Source organism: Pleurodeles waltl, chromosome 6 (genome assembly GCF_031143425.1).
Source record: "Pleurodeles waltl isolate 20211129_DDA chromosome 6, aPleWal1.hap1.20221129, whole genome shotgun sequence".
In the NCBI taxonomy this organism is placed as follows: Eukaryota; Metazoa; Chordata; class Amphibia; order Caudata; family Salamandridae; genus Pleurodeles; species Pleurodeles waltl.
Window position 1 is genome coordinate 122,676,712 of NC_090445.1, and position 24,707 is coordinate 122,701,418.

Genomic DNA, 24,707 nt, shown 5'->3' on the forward strand with positions numbered 1-24,707 from the left:
GCGACCTATAGTTACTTGAAATAAGTCTGACTATAACTGCTAAATTTCTATGATTTTGTGCTAGTAAATTCAGAACCTAGGTTACAGGGACGTTATAGTTAGTAATTAGCATTTGCAAACCTTAGAAACTCACTGAAAAAAAGAAAGTTTACAGGGACTTTATAGTTAGGTGCTGAATTTACATGCACAAAACTATAGAAATTCAGCTGTTATAGTTTGAGTACGTATAACTCGCGCCCTAAGAAAACTATAACTCGCGCCCTTGCCATGCACAGTTTTCTCAACAATGCAATTGTAACTGTTGCAGTGATAATATCAATGTTGACATAGAAGATGTCATCAATAATGTAATATGTGGGGTAATCAGCAGTGCATGGTGAGGGTGCAAGTTACCTTAGGGCACACATGCATCTAACCCCCCGCCACGCACGGCCTTTCGACCGCACTCCATGGGGTTGGCCACAGGATCTGGCCCACGACCAGCCTCTGCAGCCAACCCTGCATGCATCGAACCCTGCAAAGTGCATGGCGGGAGCTGGCCACAGGGCATAGCATGTGGCCTAACCCCACCCCCCCACAAACATCCATCCCCGCAGTGCACATGGCCAAAGGCCATGCGTGGCAAGAGTTGGCCACAGGCCCTAGCCTGCGGGCAAGCCCTGCGGCCAGCCCCCAGCATGCATCCAGGCCCGTGCACAGTGGGGAGATGGCCTTCGACAAGAGCGAAAACTTAGGATAATTTGTACTTTATGAAAGCAGATTAAACTGGGACACCTGCTTTGTTTATATCTGTAAGTATCTTCGTATTGTGATTTAATCTCTCTAAAATGACCATTAGTGCCAGAATGAATTCTGAGCTACTTACTTATCCAAAGAGAGTCCACAGTTTTATGCAAAATGTCCACCCAACTGGAGTACTTTCTACTGCCTAATTTGTAAGTGGTCCCAAAATGGCTGCCAACACTTCCTGATTGAAGTATTGGCAGCCAATCAACTCCCAGCATGAGAACTCTGGAATTCGCAGACCCTCTGCACCCCTAGATCTACAAATTTGGTTTTCCTTTAATTACTCTATAACTACTGAACAGATTTGCTTTCTGGACCAAGAGGTAGCTTTCTGCCAAATTTAGAGTAATTCCGTGCTTCAATTCGGGCTGTAGTCGTGTTCTGTTTGCCTATGGAAAACTGCATGGGGAAAATGCATTTTGGGACCCCCACTTTTTCTCGGGCCCCAACTTGATGGCTCACCAAAACTTTCAAGACAGCAGCTGAAGTGAGTGGCATGCTAGATTTGAAACTTTTGTGCAGATTCTCTTCAAACGGCGCAAATGTTATTGGCAAAACAAAAACGCTTTTCCTATGGAAACTAGGTCCTCACTATAAGTACCTACTGTCATCCGCCAGTAGATATATATTTATTCACTGAAAAATACAAAGGTTACAGGGACATTCTAGTTAGGTTCCGAATTTCCTCACACAAAACCATAGGAATTCAGCAGTTATAGTTATTGTTAATAGTTTTCTCATCAATAATTTTATTGCAAGTGTTGCAGTAAAAATATCAATGATGTCACAGACGTTGCTATTAATGATGTAATATGTGGAGTAATTATCTGTGCATGGCGCAGAAGCAAGTTATAGTTAGCTTAGGATGCGAGTTATATTTACTTGAGTTAACAATAATTGTAACTGCTGAATTTCTATGGTTGTGTGCGAGGAAATTCAGAACCTAACTATAACATCCATGTAACCTTTGTTTTTTTTGTGAATTTCTATGTTTTTTTAGCATACACAGATGTAAATATAAGCAGTGCCGTGCACGGTCTTCGGCCGTGCGTGGCAGGGGTTGGCCGCAGGGCCCTGCCTATAGCCAGGCCCGTTGGTCACCCTCCTGCATGCACCTACACCCAAGCTGCACACAGCTGAAGGTTGGATGCAGTATGTTTTTTTCCCAGTTTTTCTCTGGATTTGTGGTTCTACAGATCGGACGAAAAAAACATAATTGGGCAATTTTTTGCCCACAAGGTGTCCTACCCTTCTATCTGTTCTAGGGGGTCAGAAAACCTATATCCTGACCCCTTACGTGTTTTTGCACTCTCCTTTTCCCACCCCCGAGCCACTGCAACAAACAAAATGGCAGCTACAACCTTTCTTTCAGTTTGCGACCAGCCAATCAGGGCCTTGCTTTTCCCCCCGGATCAGTGAATCTGGACCCGGGTCCGGATTCGTGTCCCCATATATCTATATTTTTTAAACTCTAATATCTCAGACAATACTGAATGGATTTGCACTAAACCACAAAAGGTGTGATCTAAGCAATAGATTCTAGCTTCCTGACAAATTTGGTGTAATTCTGTTCAGTGGTTTGGGCTGTAGGTGTGTCTAAAGGACCTATAGAAAAATGAATAGGTAAAATGTGTTTTGGGCCCCCCCTTTTTTTCGGCCCCCACTTGACCGATCACCCCGATACTTTCAAGACTTCAGCTAAACTGACCAAAGCACAAGTAAGTTTAGAAAATTTCATGAAGATTCATCAAGCGGTGCCAAACTTGTAGGCAAAACAAAAAACACTCCGTCCATGAAAAATAGGTCCTAACTATACCTACATAGTGGTGACCGCCACTAGGTAATATATAAATATAGTAACTTTTTTTTAAGCACAGTGAGGTAAGTGATTTGCCCAGTTGTCCTGGATGTTGAGCTGAGGCAAGAACTTGAACCTGCTTCCTCATTTCCAAAGTCAGCAGCTCTGGCCCCAACACCATATCCTCTATATTCATGTAAAAACACATTTTAAGGTGACTTTATAGTTTTAAAATAAAACAAATACTGACATATAAATAACAAAACTAACGATAATTTGCACCCCCCCCACGTTATGCTGCAGTGCATGTAACCAGTGCCTGACCTGTGTACTGAAGGCAATGTTTCTGTAGCCCACCCTGGCACTGTGTACTGATTGTGCCGTGTTTATAACCAGTTCCTGGCCTGTGTGCTGATGGTAATGTGCCTGTAGCCACCCGGGCACTGAGAATTGATGGCCCTGTGCCCGGAGCCAACCTGGCACTGAGTAATGATGGTCCTGTGGCCTTAGCCACCCTGGCACTGAGTACAGATGCTACTCTGCCTATAGCCAGCCTGGCGCTGCGTACTGATGGTACTCTTCTTGTAGCCCACCCTGACACTGAGTACTGATGGTGCTGTGTTTGTAACCAGTACCTCATCTGTGTGCTGAGGTACTGTGCCTGTAGTGCGCCCTGTCGCTGCGTAGTGACGGTGCCCTTCAGTTTAACCAGTGCCTGGCAGGTGTGCTGATGGCACTGTGCCTCTGGCCTGCCCTGAAACTGTAAAGTAAAGGTGGTGTGCTCTGTAATCAGTATCTGGCACTGTGGTCTGATGGTGCTGTGCTCTGTAGTCAGCGTCTGACCTCTGTACTGATTGTATTGTGCCTGTAGGCCACCCTGGCACCGTGGTTCGATGGTGCCGTGTTTGTAAACAGCTCTTGACCTGTGTGCTGACGGTACTGTCAGCATCTGTAGCATGTCCTGGCGCGTTCTGCTAATGGTGCAGAGCATGTAACTAGTGCCTGGCCTGCGTACTGAAGGCACTGTTTCTGTAGCCCTCCCTGGTACTATATACTGATGGTGCGATGTTTGTAATCAGTACTTTGGGGGTCATTCGGGCCAGGGTCGGCGGGAGCACGGCCAACAGGCTGGCGGTGCCCCGCAGGGCATTCTGACCGCGGCGGTTTGGCCGTGGTCAGAACAGGAAAACCGGCGGTCTCCCGCCGGTTTTCCGCTGCCCTGCTGAATCCTCCATGGCGGTGCAGCTTGCTGCGCCACCATGGGGATTCAGACACCCCATACCGCCATCCTGTTCCTGGCGGTTCGCCCGCCAGGAACAGGATGGCGGTATGGGGTGTCGTGGGGCCCCTGCAGTGCCCATGCTAATGGCATGGGCACTGCAGGGGCCCCCGTAAGAGGGCCCCACAAAGAATTTCAGTGTCTGCTCAGCAGACACTGAAATTCGCGACGGGTGCAACTGCACCCGTCGCACCTTCCCACTCCACCGGCTCCATTCGGAGCCGGCTTCCTCGTGGGAAGGGGGTTTCCCGCTGAGCTGGCGGGCGGCCTTCTGGCGGTCGCCCGCCAGCCCAGCGGGAAACACAGAATAACCGCAGCGGTCTTCTGACCGCGGTGCGGTATTCTGGAGGGGGGAACTCTGGCGGGCGGCCTCCGCCGCCCGCCAGAGTTAGAATGACCCCCTTTATCTGTTAACCCTGGCACTGCGGTCTCTCGGTACCGGCTCTGTAACCAGTGCCCGACCTGTGTGCTGATTGTACTGTCAGAATCTGCAGCCTGTCCTGGCACTTTCTGTTAATGGAGCAGTGCATGTAACCAGTGCCTGACCTGTGTACTAATTGTAGTATTTTTGTAGCCTATCCTGGCAGTGCACCTATGGTGCCGTGTTTGTAACCAGTGCCTGTAGCCCGCCATGTGGTAATGGTACGGTGCCTGTAACCCACGTTGGCACCGTGTACTGATGGTACTGTGCCTATAGCGCTTTCTGGCAATGTGGTCCGATGGTGCCGTGTTTGTACCCAGTACCTTACCTATGCACTGACGGTTCTGTGTCTGCAGCCCTGGCACTGTGTAGTGATGGTATTGGTCTGTTGCCAGTCCCGGGAGTGTGTGCTGATGGTGCTGTGGCTGTAATGAAGCTGGGGCTGTAGTCCGCCCTGGCACTGTGTATTGATGGTATAGTGCCTGTAGCCCGCCCTGGCAATGTGTGCTGATGGTACTGTTCCTGCAGCCAGCCCTGGCACTGTGCTCAGTAGCGCACTCCACAGTGTGCGCAGATTATACTCGTGGTCTATGGCCTGCTTCCAGCTTCAGTAGTACAGGGCCTGCCTGTCTGGGCGAGGGGACATAAACAGATTAAGTGCCAGACAGATGAATTACTTCTCATCCCCTGCAGTGATGGAGAAGTTTAATAACACAACTAAGTGCGCATCGAGGCTTCCTTCCTGCCTTCCAAGAGCGACGCACGGGGACCCGTCCCTGTAATAACCCGGGCGCAGGGCTCTGTCCACAAACCCTCAATCAGGAAACAAATTATAAAGTACAGGAAACATATGGATGCACCACAACAATAGGACAGCTGGCGCAGCCCCTCCCTCCTGGCAGGGGTACCCAGGCAGCGCCTCGAGCATCTTTCCCCGCCCCCATCAGGTGAGACTGTGAGGTGTACCAGGCTACCTGATTTCCTGGCCTCGTTCATGTAAGAGTCCTCTCGGCGAAGAGCGCCTACCCTGGACCCCCCAGAGACACCCACGAAGCTCTGCAACCACCCCGGGCCCCTACCTCCCACACAGGTGAGCCCCTGGCTACCTGCTCAGTTCCTGATTCCACCGTCCGAGGCACTTCGTCCAAGTCTAGAGCGGGCCCACAATGAACACCCCAGAGATACACAAGAAGCTCTGCAAGCAGTAAGCACCCCCATCTTCCACACAAGTAAGCCTCAGGCTACCTGCTCACTCCCTGACTCCACTGTCCTATGCACTTCATTTGAGTCTAGAGCTGCAACCACCCTAGACAGAAGAAGCTCTGCAAGTACCCCCACCTCCCACACAAGTAAACGTCCGGCAACCTGCTCACGCCCCCCTATGGGGTTAATGACCACTCCATGCGTGAAGGGCTTCCTATTTTATTCCCGTGTGCCTCATGCGAAGGCCCTGCTGTGCCTGGCAAGAGTGCCTAATTTGTAAAAGAAACAATGTCGGGCTCACAGAAGCGCTATCGAATATCAGGGTGGCGGATTCAAAGGCTGCCTTGACTCCCATTTTTGTCTCTTTCGTCAACCACCACATAAGTCCTGCAATTTTATTTCGCCACATTCTTTTTCATGTCTCCTTTCCTCTTTGTCATTGTTGGTATCCTTTTCCCGCCCTGATTCTTTCCCAGCCTTCTGCCTTTCTCTCTGGTTGTGATTACAAGCGCCGGTCCCAAAAAATGATTGCCGGTGGGCCCCACCTGAAATCACCGGCTCAAATTAAGCTCTGCCTGGCTACGTCTATTTGTAATCCCCCCATGCGACTCACACCGCGGCCTTGCTACTTGGCTCAAACTAAGACGTGCTACGCCATTGCTAGGCCCAATGTTACCTCGAGCTATTCACTCCGGTTAAGACCTTGCTGTGGCCAGTGTTTTCCCTTGTTAAGCACCTGCAGGTGCCACGTTTCTTCAGTGCTGGTAGGTGCGGATTTGTTCCACCCCCACCCCTCTACTATGCATCTCAGGAAGACGTGTCTCCTTGAATGTATGTGACGCTCATAATTTACGACCTTTCCCTGCCTTCGCCCCCTCTCCTGTCAGCGTGACCGGAGGGCGAAATGCCTCGCCGGCCAGAAATCACCCGGCCTGTCAAGGCGCTGGTTTTGTCTGCAGGTGGAACACGGCGTTCCCAGGGCGTTTCACGAGCTCTGACTCCCTATTTACTGTCTCTAGTGACTCCGCGTTTCCTCCGATCCTGCCCCGAGGCCCGGGAGCTGTAAATTCATCACTCTCCGCGGTGACGGCTGCCTCTGGCTCGGCACACGCCACGGACCACAGCGGACGACGGGCCTTTGGCTGTGAGCCATGTGTGAGGGCTTGTAAAAGAAGCAGGGGAAGGCGGAGGCCACTGGGCCGGATTGGACCCGCCAGCCCAACCAACCAAGGGCGCGGCCTGGGAACCGACAAGGCCTACTTCTTCTGAGAGTCCAACAGGGAGTGTGCGCTTATCCTACCACTAGGGCCAAATTTGTGGTGGTGGTTGGCAGGGGCTGGGGAGGGCGCGCGGGGAGGGCTGGGGGAGGTCTTTTACCTCCTGTTTTCTTCCTGTATCATTTTGATGGTGTTTGGACTCAGAGCACTTCACCACTGCTAGTCAGTAGTCAAGTGCATGTGCTTCTCTCCTAAACATGGTAATATTGGTGTACCCACAATTGGCATATTTAATTTACCTGTTGTCCCTTGTAAAGTAGTATACCAAATACACAGGCCCTGTAAATTAAATGCTACTAGTGAGCCTTCAGCATTGATTGGCCTATCCACTTAAGTAGTTTTGTAAACATGGCTAAGGCCTGCCACTGCAGAGCCTGTGTGTACAGTCTCACAGCCACCCCGACTTGGCATCTAAAACCTCTTGCCAAGCCCAGACCTCCCTTTTCGTACATATGTCAACTATAAGGTAGGTTCTAGGTAGCTCGTGGGGCAGGGTGCTATGCAAGCAAAAGGCAGAGCATGTACTTTTGAGTTTTTCATGTCCTAGTAATGAAAAACTCCTAAAATCGTTTTTTCATTACTTTGAGGGCTGCCCCTCTCATAGGCCTCCATTGGGAATTCCTTACAATACCTTTAAGCTGCAATTCCTGATCTGAGAGGAGTAGCTGGATCACGTTGAGTGCCATTGGAATGGTAGTAATACATCCTCTTTACTGATAAAGTTAGATTTATTATTACTATTTTAGAAATGCTTCTTTTTTAGAAAGTGGGCATTTCTCTGCACTCACTACCCTGTGTGCCCACAGCCTATCTCCAGTACATGTCTAACCCGGGCTGGATGACAGCTTCAGTTGTGCATTCCCTCCAGACACCCACAACACAGAAGTTTCAACTGCATCTGCATGTATCTGCATACTAATGGGTATCCTGCGGAGGAGGTTGGGAAGGGTTCACGCTTACATCTCAAAGGATAGTGACCAGAGCCCACACAAAAGGGCTGATTACCACCCACTGATAGTCTGGAGCCGAGGCTGACCTGATAGGGGGGACTTGTGCACTGAACAAGAACTCTTTGTAGTCATCCCCCACATCAAAGGCATTTTCTAGTATAACTACTGGGTCAATGACCCACTCAAAACAGTACACTTCTGGACTCAAAGAAACACTGCTGGAGTAAAGACTGTTATGTGCCAGGATTGACATTCTGCAAGATTCACTGCTCCTAGGAACTGCTGCCCTGCCTTGATGTGCCGCCCTGCTGATCTCTGCCCGGTAGCCCAAGACTAATCCACCAAAACTAAAGTGACTCTGTGCCGCATTTTGCTTTCCTTTGCCACTCACTTTCTTCAGTTACCCCAAGCATCTTTGCTGGACCTTGCCGCTTGCTTTTTAAAACCACCCGGAGAGCTTCACTGGCCTTCGCCTCCCACTTTTGTCAGTAACCAATCTTTACTGGACTTTGCCAATTGCTTTCTTCAACCACTCCGAGCTGCTTCACTAACTTTTACCGCCCGCTTTTGTCAATCACCCTGAATGGCTTTGCTAGACTTTGCCGCTTGCTTGCTTCAACCACCCCGAGTGGCTTTGACAGACTTTGCCGCATCCGGAGCAGCTCTGCTGACTTTCGCTGCCCATTCAGTTTAAACCCCCTGAGCGGCCCTGCAGGACGTTGCTGCTCGCTTTCTTCACCCGCATGGAGCAGCCCTGCCAATGTCCGCCACTACTTTCTTCAAGCACCTGGAGAGGCCTTGCTGAACTTGGTGGCCTCACAGTTCACCCAAGGTCCCTACCTGCTTTCCTGGTGACCGCGCCTCAGCCGCTTCCCGAGAGGAGTGCACCCCAGACATTACGGCAGGCTGTGGAATCAACGCACACTTGTGCTGAGGAGCCCTTGGCACCACCTCTTCTATCCCGTCATTGGTTATCAACCTTGTTTTACTTAATCCTGCAAAGTGAATATTTAGCTATTGACAAATTGGATCTATATCATTCTGATCTTGATTTATCCAGATAAATGGGCTTTATTATTCTACATCTGTATGGAGTCTTTTTGTGGTGTACCTCCTATGATTGTTGTATGTTTGTTGCACAAGTACTTTACACATTTCCATCTAAGTTAAGCATGCCTGCTCTGCGTCAAGCTACCGGAGGGTGAACACAGGTTTATTTAGGTTGTGTATTTTAACGTACCCTAACTAGGATTGTGGTCCCTGCTTGGACGGCTGCCAACTAGAGACCCAATTTTTAACAGTCACCATGCACAGTGTAATAGGCCTCAAGAAAACGAAATAAGGCCATATTCTGGTCAACACATGACTTAGAAGAGAAACAGGCAGAAATATACATGGTTCGAGCAAAGTACAGGTCTCAATCTGGGCACATGTTTAACTGGAATGTAGGGACAGGAAGTAAAATGAAGAGAGAGTGCAGGTGCAGGATAAAGCAGTTACAGCCGAACCTCACATACCACAGATAATTTAAAAGGTTGCATACACATGAGAGTTTGAGTTACTTCCTGATATCGTGCTAAAGGGGAAGCGTACATCATGGCATTCCTACAAGGGAAATACAGGATGCTTGTGTGTTTCAAGGTTGGCAGGGAAAGGGAGACAGACCGTAAAACTTCAAAGCCTGGTAGTTGTGTATGGAGGACATATTGATGGGGTTCAGAGGGTGAGACTGAAAGGACACTGTGCTCCTTAGAAGATGCATACACATATTATCTACGCCACAGCTGCATTTTTGTGACAAGTAGTCAGATGCTTATTAGAGAATTATTGCTTTTTGCTAAAATGAATAAAGATAACAGATAGTTGCGCTACTGTGCTAATTGGGAGATGTGGAACTTCAATGGTAAGCCAAAACTATAAAAGATGCTGTTTGTAAGAGCTCAGTTGAATGTGGTTTCAGTTACAGAACCGTGCTATGCTGCCGGCTGTATTCATTCTTTTATAAACTACTATATTGCTACCAGAGTTTGTCACTTCTTTATTTCTGAAAATTCGACTACAACAGTTTTCTCATCAACAGTGATAGTATCAATGATGACATAGGAAATGCCATGAGTGATGTAGTATTTTGGGTAATTAACAGTACATGGTGAGTGTGCAAGTTATAGCTTCTTGAAATATCTCTAACTATAACAGCAGAATTTCTATACCTTTGTGTGTGTAAAATCTGAACCTAACGATAACATCCCTGTAGTCTTTGTTTTTTCACAATTAATTTGTAGGGGTTTTTAACATTAAGTAAGATGCCCATCGCAATGCACCGAGCGGGTGGTTAGACAAAAGGCCTGGCCTGGCCTGGCATTGTGCTGCCCCCACCCAAGCTTGCTGCTGCTGCCCCCATCCTCCTTGCCATCATTTGTCCAAGCCCAGACCCCTGCTACCTCATTACAGCCCTGTGTGTCTTTTGTTCTTCCATTGCCCTTTCCGCCTGCCCTAAAAAGTTAGCTTGATGCCATAGCCACCTCCTCCCACCCACCTGTTGTCCGATTCCATGCATCAGCTCCCTTCCCTCTGCCTTCTATGGTCCGATGTGCTGCTTTTGCCCCCTCCATCCTGCCTTTCATGGACCATTATGCTGCAACTTTCACTCCTGTCTGTCCAGTATGTTCAGTTTGTTTCCCTTGCCTCTTTCCCTCTGCTCTATGTTGTCCATTTGCATGTCCCTGTCTACTTCCTATTGCTTTCCAAGGACCGTTGTGCTACACTGCCATCCCACTTGCCCATGTGGTGTATTGTACTGCTGAAACCCCTGCCTCTTGCCCTGTAAGATAAGTTTGATGCTCTTGCCCATCTCCCTACTAACCTCTTTTATCTGACTCCATGTCCCTACCCCATTCCACCTGCCATCCATGATTCAATGTACCATACTTGCCAACACTTTGAACTTGGTAAAAGGGAGATTTTGAAAAAATAACCTGGGGAATTGATCTTCCCCACTGACTTGCGTGCATCTGTTATTGTGTGATAATATTTCTGAAAGCTAGACATCATTCAATTAGCATCTAAGATGAATGTGGATTACTTAAATACCCATACTTCAAATTGCAACTCTGGTGCAGTGCTTGTATTAACAACATAGAAAATGTGTTTGAAAGGTTCCGTAGAGACTTCTAGGAACCAATGGTTGATTACTGGTTGGGTTCAGATTAGTAAATCGTTCCTCAGTATGAAAAATAGTAGCGAGTAGCGGTGATAGTCACCAACATTTGGTTCTCACCTTCTTTATGCTGTGATACAGCTTGGAAAAGCTACGTCAGTGTTCTCTGTGGTCAACATATTGGAGTGCTATAAGTACTCTGTGAGCAGGGCCCATGGAAAAGGGAAGGTTCTGGAAACTAGTGTGGAAAAGTAAAAACCGTCACAATATTGGAGTTGAAGGCAAACTATCCCCGGAATTGGAAGACCGGCCATAGAAAGGGGACTGCTATGAGGCAAAGTGTGGAAAGGTGAAAAACCATTGCCATATTGTTGGAAAACAAAACACCCTAATGCTGGGAAAATACACCTCAGTCTTTCAGTGAAATCACCGGCCCTGTACCAGCTAGAACTCTCTCTTACTAAGCAAGATAATTTTTTAAAAATGGAGTGAATGAGCAGAGTGTGGCGCTGCGCTGGTGTGTTGTCGAGCACTGCTTACCGCCTCCACCACATTGTGATAAATGCGCGACAAGAACTACTTCACATCTGCTCCTGAGGGCTGCTGCTTTGCAGGCTCTTTTGCACAGAAGTATAAATCACCCCCAAAACAAGATAAACAATGGGAGGGGAGCGGGGAATTTATAACACGGACAGCATGAGGAGGGGAGGGAAGGACTGAAGGCAACACAGACAATGAGGGAATGAAAAGCGGGACGCAGGACAACGGTCGGAGATATAGAGCAGAACATGGGCAGGAAACTAACAAAACAAACCAAGGCAAAAGAAAAAAGAAGTAATGCATCAACATTAACGTACATGGCTGATCGTGCAATAATCCATGTAACACGGTCAGCCTCCAGGGCAGGAACAAAACAATCAAAAGGCGGGACAAATGTAAAGCGTTCACCAATGAACCCAAAGGAATTTCGAAGGCAGGCCAAGGAATGAATGAGAGTAATGGGCATTCTGAAAGCCCACAGAAGTAGACAATAGCATGTCAAGAGACAGCACATGTGCGTTTCCTAGGCTCGACCTAAAAAGTACGATCTGCGCACCAAGATCTAGCATCCTACCAAATTTGGCGTAATTTAATTCAGCAGTTCGGGATGTAGTCGTGTCTAAAGGGAAAATGTGTTTCGGGAGCTCCCTTTTTCTTGGTCCCCGCTTGACGGATTAACGTGAAACATTCAACACAGAAGCTGAACTGACTGCCGTACTACTTTTGAAAATTTCATAAAGATTTGACGCGTTTCCTATGGAAGCTAGGTCGTAGTTATAACTACCTTCTGGTGACTGCCAGTAGGTTATCCATCTATCTATCTATCTATCTATCTATCTATCTATCTATCTATCTATCTATCTATCTATCTATCTATCTATCTATCTTTGTATCTTTGTATCTATCTGTCTATCTATCTATCCATCTATTTATCTAGTTAGTAGTTTTAGAGATATTAAGGGAAAAAGAAATAAAGGTATCCAGGGACGGGAAGGCACTGCGGATCCCAGAGATCTCGAGCAGAGATCAGATTCGCTGCCAACGCTTCAACCAGTTGGAAGCCATTTTGGGACTCAGCTTCAGCTGAGTTCCAAAATAAAATGCAAAAAAAGAAAAGGAGGCAGGGTAACCCCTAACCCCCCAAACCCCTTAGTCTTGGTGCTGGGGCTCCGCTAGGATCCCACTAGGGCAAAAAAGCATTATTTTTTAATTTATGGTGAAATTTACGGTTAAATTGAAGAAATGAAAAGTGCAGTCTCCCGCACTTGTTTTTAATGGAGCCCCCAGGTGTGCCAGGTCCCAGAAGCCCTGGGGACCACCACCTCCCTGGTTTAAAATTGACATTAAGGAGAGGGCCAGCATGGACTCCTGGCCCCGAGGATCACCACCTCCCCCGGGCTGGCCAGTGCAAAAGAAAGGAGGGGGGGCCTCGCGCCCCCCCCCTTGTGGAGTCATTAATGGCCCTGGGGACCACTACCCACCAGGGCCAGCTCCTGCTATCTCCCGAGTTGCCTACCTTCAGGAGATAGCTGCGTGATTTTTCTTAGTGGGAGTTGGGACAGCTCCTGCTAAGCAAAAGCAAACACTAACTCCCCTTCCAACAAGCAGGAGCTGTCAAAATGATCTTGCTTGCTGAAAGCGGAGTTTTCATCTGTTTCCCAGCTCGCAGACATGCTGGTAGGGAAGGAGATGAAATATTGCTCCCATGTGCAGGAAGCTGCAATTCCAGCAGGAGATGGGGAACCATCTGGGACCACGGGTCCCTGACATGTTTTTTAAACAAATGGGGGCCTTTTCTTGGATAAATACACAGGGCATGATTCATTCTGGCATGATGCTCGTTTCACAAAAATGTAACCTCACTCGGAAGCACTTACAGATATAACAAAAGCAGGGGCCCAAGTTGAAGCTCCACTTCTGTGTTAACTTCTTGCGCATGTCCAAGGCAAAGCAAGTGTTTTTCTCTGCATTTCTATCTTGAAAAGTTATCTGTAATCCTTGATGGAGGTGTTTGCATCCTTGCTTTTTTCTAGTGCAATTTCTTAGGTAGTGACTGCGACCAGTGGGTTCTTTCTTGTCATCTGCTGCTCAGACTACAGATCGTTTTCTCCCTTTTAAAAACTACTAGTTTGTAAAATGGCCTAGAAGACCTGGCTGTTTGGCCTCACCCCATATTCATTAGTAGCATGCAGTGTTTTCCCGCCATTTTGCCAGAATGATTGACAGCTTACTAAAAGTACTCCCCGAACGCGTTTCCCACTGATTTTGTAGATGCGTTCTTGATGCACAGGAATAATATCTCCACCAAACAAAGAAGCGCTTCATGAGTGGTGTGGGATTGGTAGGTTACATGGAGTAGGCCAATTACAGGATTGGGTAACCACAGGTCCTGGCCTATGCAGCATGGGCCAGTGAAGGCCATATGTGGTGGTGGTTGGATCAACTTAAAGTAATTAAAATTACTTAATCTTAAGAAAACCATACAAATTCACTGAAAAAAACAAAGGTTACAGGGACGTTATAGTTAGGAAATAGAATGAAAAAAAAGACATAGAATTTCACTTAAAAAACAAAGATTACAGATACGTTATAGTTAAGTTTTGAATTTACTCGCACAAAACAAAGAAATTCAGCAGTCATAGTTATGGTTAGCTCAAATAACTAGAACTCGTGCTCTAAGGTAACTATAACTCAAGCTCTTGCCATGCACTACTAATTACCATACATATCACATCACTCATGACATCTTTGATAACATCATTGATAATATCAAAATCAATTTCAGGGGAGTGAATCCTATCTTGTTTTAATGGGAAGCAGGAGTTAGCTTAGCCCTTTGGCTTGTAGACTCGTGCCCCTGTCACCCAGTGACTTTTACTCTACTTAGTTTGCTCTGTGTTAGCGCAATTATTTAATTACATCTTTACAAGATGGCTGTATTGTTTCTACTTAGGCCAATGTTTTAGTTTCATGTTATCAGTGCCACAGCGCTTAGGTGTCACTATCAAACGACAAAGATAAACAAACTGTAGGTATTCACATTAGGTACTTTCCTTCTTGACGCCTTTGAGGGAATTGTTGACATAAATTGTCGTCCCAGACATGTCTTCTTATCTATTGTTTGGGAACAGACCTACGTCAGGGGTCCGAGCAGATCTGTATAAATGCACCTCATATAGACAGATAGTCAGAGGGATTCCGACCAAATGCCAACGCTGCTATGGATGGTGCACTTCGCCTTGACTCTGACCCAGTCTTCGTGTCCACACGGAGTCTGAGCTAGAGACCTCATTCCAAGGTAACAATGGTTGGGGGGCTCTTCTCGTGGACATGGCATTGGGAGATTGGGTTTACCACACCTAGCTCTCTAATTATAGTATTAGGACATATTTCACATCTCATGCCATTTCATGTTATTGCAAGATGGTGGGGGTCTTTGTGTAAATGACTCTCGTTCTTACAATGCTGCTTCTTGCACTGTTCATTATCCTTATCATTGCAGCCCATGCAACTTATTGTAGATTGCAGTTTTGTTAATAAAACCTATTGAAAACTTTACCTCATCTCCTTCATTGTCTGTGTTTGATTGAGACATGTTGTTAATGTGAGAAAGGGGTAATCTCCTTTGAACCACAACACTCCCTGAGATGTCACACTCCTGAGTCCATGCATAAAGGCTGCCACAAATCACCTTTTACTGTTTGGGTTTTTGGTGAGGTGCTGCTTGTGAGAGTTGTGACTTGTTGTAGGACTGGCATAGTCGCCTACAAACATAAGTACTGTCATCCTTAAACCAGCAGTCTTGCCTAGAGCAAGAGTCAAACTACAACGTCAGATGATATCATGATAATATCAATGTAACATTTACAGTAAGATTATTAGGGAGAAATATATATATATATATATATATATATATATATATATATATATATAGCATTGGCAATTGGCAAAGCCAATAGGTCTCATCTTTGGGACCTATGGCTTACTGATGCTGTCCAGCCTGCATGCATACAATTACAAAATAATACGTGTGCCTTTTTCGTCCTTAGATTTACTGAACTGACATGGATCAGTAAATAAAAATAGTGTTAATTTTTTTTTTTCTTCAAAAACAGGTGGGAGAAGCAACACAGAGACCAGGGGGGGAAGCACACAGGCAATAAAGACCAGTGTGGGCAGCCAGAAAAGCACACAGGCGAGGAAGAGCAGCATGAGGCTAGAGGGGGTGTTTAACTTTGTTTTTGCAAAAATAAATGCATTGCACTAATAAAAGATTGAACTGTAGCTAACTTAGCAATTGTAGGCCTCATGCTCCATTTTGATTGTGACTTTTGCTGCTAATGTTCTGTAGTATGCTGATAAAGTTGTATCTTGATGTCTTAGTAAACTAATGCTGAATGCGTTTTTACAGGCATGAAAACGACCTTCACACAAATATTAAATGGAATGTTTGTTCTGGCACAGGTGGCATCCCGAGAAGCTCCATGCTATCGAATTATTAGAGCCTTTCGAAATGTATTTTCCTGGAGCTGTTTCACACTAGATAATTCTGATCGGCGTATTTTGTGGGAAATGTGTACAACTGTATTGAATGTATGAAGTCCTTTGTTAAGAGCCCCATAAAAGTATGGTCATTTTGGATGTGTAGAGAGATCCTTTTTACTGACCATTGGAGGTGAAACTGCTGAATTGCTTTCCCATTTTATACTATGTATTTTGTTGGCCTGAACTTTACTGAGTTCTTTAATTGATTCTGTACTGTAACTAAGCTTTGAACTCTGATCTATTGACCAATTGATTTAAACTAGATCACTTGATTTCTGTATGACTTAAAATCTGAAAATAAACCTTTAGGGTTTAAACCTTACCTGTCTTTTATTAATGAGTTGTATTAGTCTAAAATGAAGATAGTCAACTTGAGTGCTCACAGAGAAATAGGTGCAGCAGGAGCACCAAACTCCGATCAAGGATTAATTCCAGTCCTGGTCCATCAATCATGCGGGAGAACGAGGAGAGCACAACGTCAGGGGAGAGAAGCACACAATAGAGAAAGCTGGGAAATGCATGCACTTTCAAGAAGTGTGTAAGCAAAAAGAAAGTGAAAGTGAGCAGTGGAAGGACACATGTAAAGAGGCTATGCTCCAGGAGAAGGACAGACACAAGATGGTTAAGGCAAGCCACTGAACCAACAAATGAGAGTGACAATAACGCCAATCAATGGTAAGCAATAAGCAGGCTTCAGGCCCACTTTAAGATCAGGTAAACTCACAATAGGTGATTTGCAACTAGCAGGCTCAACTTAAAAATGGGACAAGCAAGAGGCAGAGAAGTATGACTAAATGTAGCCACTGGCCATGAGCTACAAGGACTACACTGTCATATCCCACAGATCTATGAGGCAGCCTATATGTAGGACTAACACAAAAACATCAGTGTTTTAGGGGTTGTGCCCTTTGTTCTATTGTAGAAAGTTTCATATGATTCAAGGAAAACAGTAGATGTCGAGGTTAGTAGTTATTTCTGATTTTCTTTATATTCTGGGACTTGTAGTTGTGCATTTTATAATTGAAACCCTACCCAATCCTGGTAAGATAACTTTCTGGATGCACACAATCTTTGTAATGGAGGACATTTCATTCATGGTGGGCAAGGCAAAGAAAACAGTTTGGATCACGAAACATAAGGGGAATTCTTGATCACTGACAAGCCCAAAATACCACACTTCTACATCCTGCCCAAGATACAGGGGCGGCTCCTCCGTTAGGGCAGAGGAGCGTTGCCCCCGCCAGCAGCAGCTGCTTCAAATCACCTTTAACAAATGAAACTTTAATAAACCATGTTTATTATTTTTACGTTTGTTAAAGGGGCGGGGCACTGGGGATGACGATGATGAGGGGAGTGCACTGTGCACTTCTCTCACTGCGCATGTATGTTTGGCCGGCCGTCTCAGGCCAGCCAAACATTCATGCGCAGTAGGCTCTCTCTGGGTTGGAGAGAGCCTGCACAGGCTCCTAGTGCACCTGCTTTGATCAGCATCAGTATTGGCCGCAGGGCAGGATGGAAGCCTGGGCCGGCAGCCTGGAGTGACGAGGGAAAGAGGAGAGAAGCGGCACGACAGAGGAGGTACGTTTTTATTTGATTTTTTTATTAAATGTTTATCCCCCCGCACGCCGCACCACCCCGCCCCTTCAGAGGGCAGTGAGCCGTGACTGTCAAGACACATAAACTCAGACATCCACCCCCAGGTAGACCTATTGTTTTGGGAAAAGATTAAACCCTAGGACCAATATCCCAGTTCTGTGACAGGGTCTTAAGACCTTGGGTCGAAAAAATGCCATCATACTTAAAGGATTTTGAAGGGATTAAGTATGACCTTAATAGAGACTTACTGGTCAGTATGGGCATTGAAGTGCTGTACACTAGTACAACACAGTAATAGACTCAAGAGGTGATTGACTCCTTGCTTTCTGATGTAACTTGGGATTTTGTGCACAAGAATTTGTTTTAGATTGAGCTTACATGGCACTAACAAAGAACTATCTTGAATTTGAGGGTGACTCTTTCCTCCAAACCAATGGAATTTCCTTGAGAAGCACATTTGCTCTGAGTGTACCATGCTTGTATGTCAATTATGAAAAATATCTTTAAGAATACCAACCCCTTTATTGGGCACATAAGGATTTGGAAGCACTGTATTGATGACATTTTTGTAATCAGGAATGGGAACAAATCACTTGCCAAAGAATTTGTGAACCAGTTGAATATTAGAAAAACATTTCCTAAATTCACATTTACCACCATCCCCAGTGAATTTTCCTTTTTAGATTTAAGATTGTTTGCAAGGGATAAAACTCTAAGTTCAGAAGTGTATTGCAAACCTGTAGATCGTAACACGGACTGAAAGTGTTCACCTGTGCTCTCTGAGAGAGGACATATCATTTGGACAGTTCTTGAATGGAGGAGGAACTGCACTGACAGAGATAACTTTGAGAATCATGGCAAACAATTAACAACCAACCTTCTAGAGAAAGAATTTCCTAAAACAACCTGACCGTAAATCAAGAAAACGAGTTTTCAATAGTGGCAAACAGCTCTAACAAACCTTTGAGAAAAATCCCGTAGACAGACTCATCTGCGTGACCACGTATGTTGACTGAGAACTAAAGAAGACACAAGTCTGTTGGCAATACAATATAGATTTCATCATTAATGGCAGTGAGGTCAATCAGCCCTACAGAACTGAAGCTGATATCAAAGTACTGCTCTCAGGCAGCTCCTTTTTATACTGAAAAACTACAATATCTTTATGCACGCCGTCTTAAAAAGCAATGAACAAGTCACGATATAAGCACGTTACTGATAGATTTGCAGGTAGACATCACACCACCTACATCCTTGAACTCATGTCCTTCTCCTCTCGGTTCCCCTTAACAAAAATTTGAAACATTAACCGGGCGTGTGAGTGTTCAGTGCGCTTTTCCAAGGATTTCTTATCTGACTGTCTGTACTGCTGACTAAAACTACCTTTGTCATATATTTTCTGAACAGCATTTCTGCTAACAATTGGAGTGGGTGTATGTGCTTGTGCTGCGACCGTAAATACTTCAAGGCTTTGTTAATCATGTTTTTCTGTTGAACTAAACGTGTTGATCATGGGTTCTGCTTTCCTCTGAACTCTCACCTACTCTGTGTCCTTATGAAACTTAGGCTTGTACAGTTCTACAGTGCTTTCTGCTGATGTCTGTGAGATTTCCTCACATTTTATATTTTCCTTAACACGTACAGTCCCTACTCCAGTCACATCAAAAAAGATAATCAACAAAAAATTGAGACTTCTATCATCAAGTACTTTTGTCCTTGTGAAACCTATGTTCTCATATAAGAAAGCAATACATTGACAAGACGGCATGGTACATATGGCAACAAGCTGTAAGGATGACAGAAAGAGAAATAAGACCACTTTGGGAACTTCCACCAGTTATGAGCCATTTTCCGTGTGGGAAATGCATTGTCTGTACCTTCATAAAATGAATTAAGGAGCTGGATTTATGTTTAACAATTCCATGGGTTTCAAAACAACACACAAATTGCAGCTCAGTTAATATCATATTCCTTATCCAGTGCCTTTGTAAGTTGTAATACAATTGCCATGACATTCAGAGAAGCCAAGATACGTACCAATGAACAGCATAATAGGGTGTAAAAAGACTATGATTAAACATCCAAACGCTTTGTTGATGCTGGACACACTAAAAATGAACCTCCACAGAAAGATACCTTCACACAATACTTACATGAACTCAACACTGCTCAATATGAGCAATGCTGGATATTGCCTCTGGGGTTACACTGTGGAGGTCTGAGTGATGAGATTCTCTGGTCCCCGTTACAGTAAGAATAACACCGACAGAGTATATATATCCTCCAGTTGCGTCAACCTAGTCTCTACCAGGAGGAGGTGTGTGCGTATCAGGTCTACCTCCTCTTTGTGAGAATAAGTACGGGGCAATTACAGCCCTCATGACATGCTCTTCATAACTCTGAGTATTTCTAATCACTAACCTGACAGTTGCAATTTCTCCTTGTTAGTTTTTGGTGGCAGGAGGATACTGTTATTATGAAAGAAAGGGTAGATTATTTCCTTTTTCCCCTTTTTGATACTTTTTGTGCCACTCTAATAATGTTACAAGGGGTGGTTTTCATACCTCTCTCTGAAAGTGTGCCACCAACACATGATCACTGAAGGACTACAGTTCCCATACTTCTATACAGCTGCTACTTATCAGTGACGTCGCACGCTGCGTGCAGTAGTGTGGCGTGTGACGCAACGTGCTGTGCCTGATGAACACATGAGTGAACAAGAGGTACATAAAAACAGCCTCTCCGCTATGTACCATTTCAGAGGGCAAATAAAAGATGTAATAGCTCGCATCGACTCTTGAAAAAGTAAGCAGTGTAAATGAGGCATGCGGTATCGCAAAGCCGCTATACTCCCTTTTGTGATGTGATAATGTGCTCATGATATGTGACCCTGGATGTTTGGGGCAAATGACTATGCACAGGCAGTAGAGTGGTCTGCATGAGAAGGCGTAATATTGTCACACGCCTTCAAAGGGATCTCTAAGCTGGGATGGCAGAGAGTATGATCATAATGTGTGATTCCATATGTATGGGACAAATGACAATCCACGTGCACTGAGCGCTCGGCATAAGAGGGCACATTACTGTTATACGCCTCCAAAATGACATCTGTGGTTGGATGGCAATGAGTTGAAGCTATGCTAGGATTATTTATCTTCAAATAGTATAATTAAATTATCCGGCAATTATCTTATTGGTCACATACAAATTTGAAATTAACATCACTATCAAAGTTTCTGGAGATTAGTCAGATGAGGAAATGTGCTGTAATAATGGAGGGCTTGCAATAACTCTGTGCGTGTTTGAATGCATGTTTTCATTTCCCAGTGGCGGGACGTAGTTAAAGGACTCTTCCCCTTCCTTCGCTGTTGTGGCATACTACTGGAAGGGGAATGATTTCTAATCGTATTTATTGTATTCCAACATCTTTAGTGCTTTTTAGAGAATATTCACCATGGTCTTATTCCTCTGAGTGTAAACGTTACAGGTAATCTCTAATTATCCATTTACGTACACAGTTATGTGATACCGAGTGTACACCCGCATGACAACGATGATGACATGATATGCCATAGTCAGGGTAAATTGAATTACAGAGACAGCTCGTATTCCCTTCCCCACATGTGTTGTGTTATTTTGCAGTGTCCTCACGTTTTGTCACTATGGCAACACTGTATTTCACTTTATTTTCCAGTTAGGGGTGGCTGTACAATTATACTATTGTCACTTTTTATGTTCCTTCAGGTCGCGTTAATTATGAACGAATGATTCAGCGAGGTACAACATTGTTCCTTTATTAGGGCCCATGTGCATGAATGTATGCAGTAGTTAGGCAGGGGTCAATTCCAGCCCTGAAGAAGACCTCTGACCCACATGGGCAACATATAAGCCAAAACATGTTAGTCATGATACTAACAGGACGTCCCTCTCTATTTAATCTCTATTTATTTAATCTCTATTTAATCATACCTTGGGTACTTATATTATTAAGAAAAAAATGGAAGATAATTTTAATTTCTGGATCCCTTTGTCTATTCATTATAACCTTATTAGGAATATTCTCATGAAGGAAGTTTAGTCTTTCCAGGCAGTATCATCTTACCTGGATAGGGTAAGGTTACCTATGACGAAGTATGCCACCAAAGAATGGGTGAATGATCTTTATCCACAAATATTGGTTTCGGCAGGACATTAATAGTACCCTTTTGTTGTAGGCTGCAGTACTCATTGTTAGACACTACGCATCAATATGTTCTTGCGAGGGAGAAGAAAGAATGTGGTAGAGCGATGAACATAGATCCATGAAAATAACTATTCGAATTTCAGACAATATTGTATTAAAAAAAAATAGTATTAAAAATAAGTTCTTATCCTGCTGTACTTTAAATAGAGATAAACTGGTAGAAATGCGAGCTTGCACTTCATGTTTACATCTTAATGTGCACTCTGTCGTCCCTCTTTCCAAAGCAAGGACACATATTTAATTGAAATAGGGAAAACATGTCTGGACACTGGGACAGGCCACAGAAAACCAGGATTGCCTGGGAAAATGCAGGACATCTGATCAGCCTAGGCAGAGTAAGATTTTAGTACTAAACTAGCTCCATTTGGTATCAGAGTAGGTGCGCTTAGACCACACCAGCTCGAGCCTGTATCATCTCCGGTGTAGAATATCGGTACACAAGTCTATCTGGTGCCCATGTAAAGACTTTAGGAGGTTGTGAAGGTGGCAAAACCAGAATGGTCATGTTTCTCAGGTACCAAGTCCAAGTTCAGGTGTGTTAGTCTAATTAGAACAGCAGAAGCAAAACAAGACTACAACATCCAGAATGCACTAGGCAATCACACAAAAGACCATGGCTGGAAATTACCATATTGACCTGGCAGGAGGTGGTCGCCCTACGTGCTGCGCCCGTGGCACTTGTGGGCGCCGTGTTATAATCAACCAGCTGGCAAACATGCTGATGGCAGACTGCCCCGTGCCTTTGAAAGACAGCAAGGGCGGTAGGTGTACAGACTCTTCAACTCATCCGCCATTTTCAGGAGACACGGAATGTAACTACACAGACACGAGGCCTGCATTACATGAATGTAGGAGGAGGGCGGCCAATATAGTGTTTTGCAGCAATTAGGGCCCGCGATCAGTCCTTTGGGGGGGGGCTGGGGGCATTCTTTGCAAATCACTTAATCTCCCTGTGCCTGAAAAAACGAATACGCCCTTGTTTAATGTAACTGGTTGTCATGTAGAGTTCCAATATTTTTGGGTGGAGTTCGTGCTATATCAAATCTACAGAAAAGTGCACAAAGAGGGCAAAACAAACCATTAACATGAAAGGGGAGATAAATCGATACTCAGTGGGTGATTGTACAGAGTGAAATCACTAAACCTGCATAACTTTCTCCAAATATTTTATTTCACCAAAACAACATTTTCATCATTATCATGTAAGAAAGCACTTTCAAATATGTGAGTTCAGAATACCAGTTGTACAAGTACCTATTGTGTTTGATTTCACAGACTATATGTTGCTCTGTAATGATCTGGGCAATGTACAGGGTTTACTTGACTTTTGTCTTGCCTCTTAGTACACTAATGGTCACTTATAATCATGTTTAAAAAGTCAGTTTTAATAAATACTTCTCAGTGCAGTGCTATAATGTGGCTTAACACAGACGAGGGTGCCACGTTAAAGAAATATTTTTTTTTAATTTTGAAGAGACTTTATAATATTTTAAGTGATGTTTGTTCTATAATCTACATGGCAAACATTTTCGGGGATCGGCTTGTGCACGGGGTCTAAGAGATGAGTTAGATCCTTGGCTCGGCTCTTGTTCGGTTTGCCCAGTTAATTTGCTGGCTCACCCATCTCTACGCCAATATATCAAGCTGCAATAAGACTCACCTGCTGTCATACCCTGACAACCTGCTGAGTCTAAATGTCGGTGTGGCTGAGGGAGCGGCTCTTGTATGTCAATCATCGCTTGACTGACCCTGCCCCAGCTTTACAGGCCTTTCAAGGGCACTAACCTCATGGGTATAGTACTAGTTTATATCAAGTCGAATCTGCTTGTGCAAAAGCACGGTTTTGGCAAATCTAGAAGCACCTATGTCATCCAGGATACAAATCTCCAGAGGGGACCTATAACAGGGTCTTTTGGTGGGCATTGTGACAACAGCGTGCTGGACAAAAAATCCGCACTGTGAAAAAAAAAATCCTCAACCCAGCACGGGTACCTTGGAGCACATACAGTAATCTCAAGAGGGTATAATTTTAAACACAGTGGATCTCCCAAGTAACAAGAGGGATAGTTCAGGCCAATGGTTCAGGATGGACCAGATTGAGTAACATCTACCCCAGGTTTTCTTCCATAAACCATTAGACATGGCTGTTCGAACAGTAACCCCCTCCGGTCCCCCCTCACCTCCCCCTCACAAGCGCCTTGAGACCCTCACGGGTGAGTAGCGCGCTCTATAAATTTTATTGATTGATTGATTGATAGTAGTAATGTGTTATATATGTGCATAGGTAGCAGAAACCCACAAATTTAATGGGAAAGGAGTATCTGGTAAATGGACCTGGAAGACAGGTCTTGATTGGGGTAGAATCCACTCATTACAGATTACCCAGAAACTGGGGCTATCAGTGTATACTTCCACCAAACATCTATTGGTGATGGTGAACCTCTGTCACCATTGTTCCTTTTGCTTAAAAAATATACTAATCTGCACATCATATATCATAAAAGAAAGTGTGATTTCCACATTAAGATTGACCATAGTGATTTCATGTTAAATTAGCCATAGATAATCTAGGCCTCAGTCTAAATAACATACTGACATTGGAATTTTTGGCTACTGCTTATTGTCTCACTCTTTCTCTCATTTCAGGACTAATTAAATAGTTTCAAATGGTTTGGTTTCTGTGAGGGTTGTGTATCTTTGTGAGTTTCACTAAAAGTTGAATAATGAATCCCACACCTGTGCCTGGGGACACGCTGACCTGATGTATCTTTCTGTGATATATCTCTGAAGGCAGTGCAGCTGTAAACTTCCATGCATCTGTAAACTTCCATTGTGCAATGGCTGGCTGAGGAAACTGGTGATGTTTCCTTATTGGAGAACATTGCATCCTGATTGGTCTCTGCTTCCTGGGA